The sequence below is a fragment of the Aythya fuligula genome, chromosome 3 (assembly GCF_009819795.1).
Source record: "Aythya fuligula isolate bAytFul2 chromosome 3, bAytFul2.pri, whole genome shotgun sequence".
NCBI lineage: Eukaryota > Metazoa > Chordata > Aves > Anseriformes > Anatidae > Aythya > Aythya fuligula.
This window is the reverse complement of record NC_045561.1, coordinates 8775579-8784387: the sequence shown is the minus strand read 5'-3', so window position 1 is coordinate 8784387 and position 8809 is coordinate 8775579. Positions and strand designations below refer to the sequence as shown.

The 8809-nt window shown below is 48.8% G+C and overlaps 1 protein-coding gene across 2 annotated transcripts in view; it reads left to right on the top strand.

Moving 5' to 3' along the window:
• The first annotated feature begins 224 nt into the window (after window positions 1-224).
• SNAP25 (synaptosome associated protein 25) overlaps window positions 225-8809 on the top strand; it is a 60684-nt gene continuing 52099 nt past the window's right edge. The window contains exon 1 of one of the 2 annotated variants that reach the window (XM_032184344.1): window positions 225-364. The gene's annotated coding sequence lies outside the window, so the exon portion shown is untranslated. The remainder of the gene's footprint in view (window positions 365-8809) is intronic. The other variant, XM_032184343.1, reaches the window with a different exon arrangement.

The following is an 8809-nucleotide window of genomic DNA, read 5'->3' as shown; positions in this document are numbered from 1 at the left end:
CGGTTCAGCCCCTGGCCATGGGGCCGGGGCCGGGGCCGGGGCTGTGCAGGGGCGGCGGAGGGGCGGCGGGGCCTCCTGGCCGCCGGAGCGCGGTGCGGCGGCGGCGGCGATGACTCAAAGCCGCCCGGGCCCCGCTCTGCCCCCCGCCCGCTCCCTCCTCCCCTCTCCGCTTCTCTTCCCCCCCCCCGACCCCCCCGCCGGGGAGGGCTATTAAAAGCTGCTGACGTAGGAGCGGACGGCCATCTTTGATGAGGGCACGGCTCCCGGTCCATTGAAGAAGGAGCCCCGCAGGTCAGCAGCGCTGTCCTTGCCTCCCAGCTGCGGCACCCAGCACCGGCCCCGGCGGAGCGCTGCACGGACACAGGTACGGGCGGGGGGGGGGGCACCGGGGGCACCGGCTGCGCAGGGGGGAAGGGGAGGGGGTGGGGGCCGTGAAAACGAAGCGAGAAAAGGGGGGATTTAAGGAGGAATCCGCGCGGCGTTTTGTCCGCAGCCTCTCGACTGCCGCAGGGCTGGAGGAAGGCGAGGGCGCGACGCCGCCAGCCTCATCCACGGCTGGCCCAGGGGGGGAGGGAGCCGAGCTCTGCTTCTCCGCCGTGCCGGGCTGCCGCGGGGACGCCGGGAGGCCGGAGGAGAAGGGGAACAAATAAATCTCCGTTTGTTGCGGGAGGAGAGCGGGCTGCGGGCTCCCGGGGGCTGCGCTGCGGCCGCGCGGGCACTGCAGCGCCCTGCCCGCAGCGCGGACAGCGGGGAGGGGGCTTCAGCACCACGGACAGCGCCGGGCGCCGACCCCTTCAGCACCACGGACAGCTCCGGGGCTCGCCCCCCAGCTCCCGCCGGGCTCTGTCCCTTCAGCACCACGGACAGCTCCGGGGCCGGCCCCGTTCAGCACCGCGGACAGCTCCCGGGCAGCCCCGCGCGGGGCCCGCCGCAGGCAGAGCGCAGGCGGAGGCGGGCGCGCTGCAGAGCCCTGCGGCTCCGACACCCCCCCAAAGACACAGACACACACACAGACACACACACAGACACACAGACACACAGACACACACACACACACCCCACAACCCCCCACACACACACCCCGTACCGCCCCCAGCCAGCTCTTCCTCGGACGGGACCTCGGGCACGAAGCGTTGTGGGTTTTGTGGTCTGACGGTGCCTCGGCGCGATATTTTATTTTTTTTTTTAATTAATAATGATGATAATAAAACGCGTATAGGGCGGGATGGCGGAATGGCACGGCGTTCGGCCGCTCTCCCAGCCCGCTGGCAGGTGGCCTAAGGGCAGCGGGGTTACATAACCCTCGGTCTGGGGGCTCTGCAGCCTTGGGACAGGGGCACTGAGCCCCCTACACAACGCGGCGCCCCCAGCTCCCCCGGCCCTCTCCCCTCCGTCCTTCCCGCTGCCCAGTTTTCCCGTTCCCCTGGGCGCAGCTCGCTGCTGGCAAAGTTGGGAACTTTGCCGCTTGCTGCGGGGCGAATAAACAAGGGGAGAAAGGGGGGAGCGGGCTGGGCGTCCAGACATTGCGCCGCGTAGCTGCGTCAAACGAGGGCCGCGGGATCTGCCAGATTTACGTGCTCGGCTTGAGTAATTGCTGCTGGTTTCATTCCCAGCTGAAAAGGGGGCGGGAGGGGGGAAGGGGGGGGGGGGAAGGCTGGTCTGCGGTGGAGCCCGGGGGTGGCGGAGCAGCCCCGCAAACCGTACCTGGCTGCAGCATCCACAAGGACGTGCCTGTCCCTCTCCTCTCTGTGCCGTCCTGGCTCTAGGTGTGTAGCAAGTCTCCCAGCACCGCGACAATGAGAGGCTGGTGTGGGGCAGCCACTTCTGTGGGGTGCCAGGGAAGGGCTGGGGCCAGCCGGAAGGGCGCAAGTGCTCCAGAGGGTACGGCTGGGGAAGCAGCTCTGTCCCAGGGCTCCCGTCTCCCTGCATGTCGCTGCATCATGGCCAGAGATGCCAGGCTAGGGGAAAAGCAGCAGCGGTTTTCTGTTGCTTCTGCGTAGTGCAGAAGGGGTCAGCCAGGAGGACACCGCTGAAGAGTTTGATACCTAGGGTGAGTGACAAAGAGCCTGCAGAAGCCACCAAAAAAAAAAAAAAAAAAAAAAAAAAGGTGCAAGCAGGCCCGATTGGAAAAGCAAGAGCTTGAGGCTGCCACTGAAGTCAAGAGGACATGCAGAAACTCAGCGTGTTATGAAACAAAATGCAGCTAAATAGCAACCCCCAAATAAATGCAGTTTAACTTTCTTTCTACAACTAACTAGAAAATTAGAGTGGGATATCCAAGAGCAGTCAGGACCAGGCTCTGTGACCATTGCACTCACGGGGGCAGGAAAATAAAGAACAGCAGAATCCAGCCAGCACTGAGCCCTCAAAATACATCTAATGAGACACAGCTCCAATTTGCAGATTTATTGCACTGGAGGTGGGAGCTGCTTTTCAGGTCAACAGAAAGCTTTTCATTCATTTCCATACGCTTTGGGCATGGAAACAAATAGCACGATTAAATTGCTAAGGCAAATAAAGCACGGTCTATGCCTAATGCTTGCACTGCTTTAACTGAGCAAGGTAACTAATCAACATACTTCCCTCTTGGTATTAACAACTTAAGCAATTTTTAGGCTTTTGTGTCACAAGGCTACAGCTTCTGCATATATAGCAACCCTCGGGGAAAAAAGGGAAGTATATTGCAGAGTGCAGAGCTCACTTTGTTAACAGTTTATTTTCTGAGGAATGTAGGAAAGCCTAGGAAGAGAAGAAATTGGTTTACATTTACCCTAGCTCTTCACACAATTACTCTTTTTCTGATAAATTTTCCTGAATCTCTCAGAAGTCTTTATAACATAATCACAGTACTTTCATTTATACATACCTAAACACAGGCACGCATACATGCATTTCAGAGATTTCTAGGGTTAGAAGCCAGGTAAAACCACAAGAAATGTAGACTGACTTTGACCTTCACTGTTTTTCTACCCGTGAGGTTTCCTCCACCACTACAAATGCAGTCACCTTTGGGCTGGGCGAGTGCCAGGTAATCTGTAACAGTAGAATTGTTTGAGCTTTTGAGAGCATCTAATGGAGAGAAGAAAAACGCATTGCTTGAGAACTGCAGCAGGATGCAGGGCTCAGGCAGATCACAGTTACCTCCAGGAAGCTGGACTTTGGAGCAGGCACAAGGGCTCACATATCTACTCCTGGAAGCATTGAATATAGTCTGTCGAGGCCATCAGTTGTCAGAGAATAGTTAATTTCTTTTGCCTCATCATTTTTGAGCCTTAACAGATATCTGTGCCCTTAGTTTTGATAAACTCTGGCTTTCTTCCTTACTGACTTTGCAGATTCAGCTCCTGCATCGAATTACAACAAACACCGAAATAAACAAATTGTGTTCCTAGCTCTCGTCTATCGCCCCTTTGTTACTCCCTCCACAAATACACAGCTACGCACTCCCACCAGCAAAATCTGCCTCTCATCAGATGATAATTGTCAATATGCTGTTCCACATCCCACTGCATTTTCTAGGACTTTGCTTTCTACAGGGTACAAACAGAATGCAACTCCATAGGCTCACAGTTGTTCCTTCCTGCTTTACGATCATCCTATGGCTGATGTTGTGAGACTCAAAGTGCCTAGAGCATTAGTGGCTTGCAGTGGCCTAGAGGAAGTGTTTGGGCCATTTGTCCTGTTATTCAAGAATGAAATTTAGATTTGTCTTTACATCTTTCATTGTTTTTGCTTGCTATTTCCTCCTCTCTTACCTCATCTTTGTCCCCATCTGCAATCTTCTCTTCCTTGTTTTAAAGAGCACCATGATGAAAGAAACAAACTTGGACAAAGCATTACGACCCTGATGGGCAGAGAGCTGAGTGAGGATTTCTGATTTTGATTATTCCAAGGCATCTTATCCAAAGTTAGATGAAATCAAGGAAACTACTTCCAGTGGTGACTTTGGATGAGGCTCTGAATAAGCTCGTCAGTCAGGCTGCGTGGTGCTAGAGATAAGCGCAGGGTATGGAAAGCATCCTGCTCCCAGCAATGGGCACATATTGATTAGCCCTGCAGTCCAAGAGGAAATCCTGCATGTCCTCTTGTGGGACTTGTAACAGAGACCATATTTAGTAGTTTAGGTTTTTCAAAGGGAAAAAAGTGATGTGGATATATCCCCTCTGAAATATAGTGGCACACTGTAATATTAAAGATAATTCAGTCATTGCATTACGTATTTTTCCTTTTCTTTCTCCTTTCTTTCTTCCACTCTCTCTCTCTCTCTTTCTTTCTTTCTTTCTTGAGAGATAAGGTATCTCATTCACTGAAGAAAGCTGTATTCTAGTACAAGCATGGGGAGAAGAAAACAATACTGAGTAATTAATCATGATGGCTTCATGGCTGTTTCTGGCCTTTGAAAGCTTTTAAAGCTTTTTTTTTTTTTTTTTTTTTTTAACAATGCTCCATTTCTCTTTTTACATGGGATTGGGCTACACTGTCGACTGGTGTGCATTGGCATAGGTGAGTGCTGCGTTACACTGCAGGCTGATGAGTTCCTGAGCTGGGGCTCACCATTCATGTTTTAAAACAGAAAGCCGTGTACTTGCTGAAGGAGTGCTTTTTTTCTGGGAACAGAAGTATCTCGAAATGGTTTTCCCCCAAACCCTATTTGTACCAGTCTGGTTTTTCGTTGTCGCAGATTCTCAGGCAACATTCAAGTAGCTGTCTGCCTCACGAATGCTGACAGCAAGCAATGATGAAGCAGTGGAGCGGGAATACTGCACGTTCTGGCTTTATTTCAGGTTGGGTTCTGCTGCACTCTGCTGGTGTATAACTTCAGCAGAACTTTTTCGATGGCGTAAAACCCAGGAACACAGTCGAGTTTTCCCCAGGTGCACATTTGTGTGCAGAAAAAGTCAGAACTGTATAAATGAATGCGTAATAAAATGAAACCTGCACTTTCAGGTGAATTGATGTGGTCTGATTTCACAGACTGCATTTCCTAGCAGCACTCATTCATTCTTTCCCCATTGGGAAGTAATGGGAAGTTTTTGTGCATTCCAATAAATGCACCGGAAAATTATGCACCTTCCCCCAAGTCCTTTAAGGCAGTATTTTTAACTCTTTGGCTACTCAGCCACATTACTGGTGTAGTAGAAGTATACAAAAACAAAGTCAAAGCAAAGTCTTTACTGTACACATTTCTAAATCAGAAAGAGGAGAACTGTTTTTATACATTTGTATACATTATAGTATACCTTGTGCTTTTAATATGATGGAGTTATTCTACCAGAGTTTACTGTCAGAATTCACTAGCAAAATTATAATTATCGGAGCCTGCGTTGGTGCTAATAACTAAAACATATATCCCAGACCATGATTATAGCAGGATGCTTCATGTATGTGATTTTAAAAAATTATTGCAAGATTTCCAATTTCTTATTCAAAACCTACCAAATGACAGGGAGGTACACATACAAAGGCCCTACAGAGTGTTTGCCGGGGCATGTTTGCAATTCCCCATTGATCACTTTCATCTCCTACATTTTGTTTCACCTCCTACATTTTCTCAGTTCTGTATTCTCACTAAATATCCCAGGCTGCAAATCTCCAAATGCTTTTGCAGTCACTGGCCTGCAAAAGAGATTAGAAGTCTACTGCAGAGTGGGCTGAAAAATGAAGGCTCTGATCACATCGCAGCTATGGTGTTTGTCACGAGTTCCTCACTTGTTATATTACTCTCCACCCCAATAGAGGAACTCTGTTTCTTCGTTGCAAAACATTTTTACCAGACAAAGTAGATTTGTTTTTCATATAAACCAGCAATTTGGAAGATGTGCCAATTGTTCCTTTGGTTCCTTCCCTCTTCTGGAAATTATAGCTCACGGTGGAACTGCACACACACCAGTTCATTGATCTGCCCTACAGAGGTAAACATTTCCTCCAGCTACTCTAAAAAATGTCACGAAACAAAAGTATACTTCAGAAGAGCTGATCTGTCAGAATAGCGTTGCCATTCACTGATTTTTTTTAAACAGGAACAGAAGTCTTCCATGCATATTTAAGTATCTTTTAAAAGAAAAGGTACTAAAATTAACTTCACCACGCTTCAGATGCAAATGAAAGTTTTCTTTCCCCCCTCCGTGTCAGTATTTTTGGTTCAGTCTGGTTCCCATTCACATCCTTAGACACCTCACCATTTACCTCACAGGGCCTCAGACGAGCTGTCATTTCTGTAGGCATGAGGGAGTCGCTGTTTGATTCAGCCCTGCGTTGCTCCTGCCTGGCTGGCCTCTGTTCCACCTGCGCACATGGGGACGCACCTTGCAGAGCTCAAGCAGTGCTGACCCCGTAGGTGACCCACATTGTTCAGTGTGAAGTTTCTGTTCTCTATGTGTTAGGCTCAGCCATCTCTCAGGAACGATTTGTTCTTGCAGGAAGCACTGAGAAAGCTGTCACAGTTTGTGTAGACTAGGGATGTTCAGTCATTTTAGCTTCAGATATCGTTGTTTAGTGATTCAAGCACAGGGGCTGCACATAGAATGGTGGGATTCAGATGGAAGTATCACACACTAGATAAATAAAACCTTTGTCGAGTGCCTCAATTACCTTCACTTACAGAAGAAAGAACTGAGATGAAAACAACTTCTAGTTTGCATTCCACAGCTTCAGGTGCAGGACAAGCATCCCATACCTTTTGAAGGATATTTTTATGTATGTTGGAGCACAGCAGTCTCCACTGCCTCATGTTGGTGACCCAAAAATTGATCCATGCAACATTCTCCCAACGTGGGTGTGTTTCACTTCTTTTGCCTTGAAGGGGATGGTACAAATGATTGTCCCCTACAGGTGGGTGGAAGGCTTGGCTGGAAGGTGCCAGATAGTCCCAGAGCATTCGTACCACATTCGTGGCAGCAAGAGGAGAAAACAATCTCAGGCCAGAGGGCAGAAGGAACAGTCACACATTTGGTTGTGCTTCTGTGGCCAGACGTAACACAACGCCACAAGAGTGGGGCTGAGCCCTTTTTGTTCAACAGTGCCGGTGCCAAACTGGCAAGGCGACAGCTGAATATACAACCTGGACATGTTTCGTGAATATTTGAGCGTTTCAGCCAAACATTTGCTTTTCCGGAGAGCATTCACCTAAGTGACACTCAAGTATGTGAAAAGCCCTCAAGAAACAAACCGAGGTATGCGAAGCCAATTAAACCAGAATTCACTGCTGACTTCTAACAGCCCTTCTCCCCAGAGAAGCATTTGTTTTATTTGCTCAGCTGTATGGGAACATGTATTGGTTGCCTAACCTTTTGAAGGATTTCCTACAGGTTTTTGCCATTAAAAACATGTTCTTGAGATATGGCACCCATTTTTCCGGTTCTTGATAATATACATCTTTTATTATACGAACAAGAGTAGCGGGGACAGAAAGGCCAACGGCAGCAAATGGTTTCAAAATGCCTCTTGATGAATTCATGAAGGGGATTACATGTTGGTGGTCACAAGAGACTAGCCCAGAAAAGGCAGCAAGTCCCTTCAAGTCTGATTTTCCTCAGAGGTTTTCCTTATTCAAAAAAAAAAAAAAAAAGAGAGAGAGAGAGAGAAAGAGAGGGGAAAAAAAGAGGGAAAAAGCAAGCAAGCAAGCAAGCAAGAAAGAAAGAAAGAAAAAGAAAGATGGCTCTCTGCTCTGGTGGAGGCTTGTCAGTTTAGCTCATTTTAGGGTTGAGCACAGCAAGAAAGAGACAGTGGAAAAAACCCTGGAGGCGCCAGGAATGCACTGAGTATCATTTATAATGTTCTAGACCACTTTTGTAACGCAACTGTAGGGCCATCTGCATGCCTCCAATTTTAAATATTAGCAAGGTATTTTTAAATCATTGCATTGTCTACTTCCTTTTTTCCCAATTAACTGTTCTGAATGGTACCAAATGCTCCTGGAACAACTTCTAGACTCCAAAGATGATTTTCTGAGCCTGGTAAACAATAACTGACGTGCATTTCTGACAGGCTGACAAATAATAATGCAAAGGAGCTGCAGGCACCACAAGACCAGGGTTAGCTATGGTAGTATCCCAATTCCCAGATTAGTGCCCAGGGCACTTAATGTGACAGTATTAAGCCGGATGATAGGTGGTAGCATGTGACAGAAGAGCCTAGCAGCACCTCTTGCCCTCTTGGAGGCCTCAGTAACTCTGCTGCCTTTTTGTTTCTTGGGTGTTTGTGGTCTCTTCCCAGTCCCACCTCACCTCACCCAACCTCAGCTTTCTCTTTTTATTTCCCAAATGCCATGAGGAAAACCACTCTGCCAGGAGATGGAGATGCAAGGAAAGAATTTACAGCCAGGATATGGTTTACATGGTCAAAGCACAGCAGGGACTTGAATCAAAATCTAGTCTCCTTGAGACATAGCCACCTGGACACAGCCTCCCTCTGTTTTAGCGCTTTAACAAAAGTAGAGTCAGGGAAGCCAGAGGGAGATTCAGTGATGAAAACAACACTGCGTTGCTCAGCCCTATCTTCATTTCTCTAGGTCATATTGAGCAGCAGTCTCAGCAAGCAGCGTGGTACCTAACAGCCCCATTCAGGACAGGGGGGTCAGAGTGCTAGTATGGACAGAGGAGGGTTTATACACCACAGGGCACATGTAACAGGAAGCGGCAAGCAGGGAAAGAGTAGCAAGACAGAAACAGTGCGGGTGGAGATGAAGATCTGACTGGGCTCCTCACTACATCAACACCATCGGTGCTTCCTTCTCCTTTGCCTGGTCCTTTCAATAAGAGGCCACACGAGGTTACTTACCAGTAGCCCCCCAAAGGCTATGGGGCTTCTC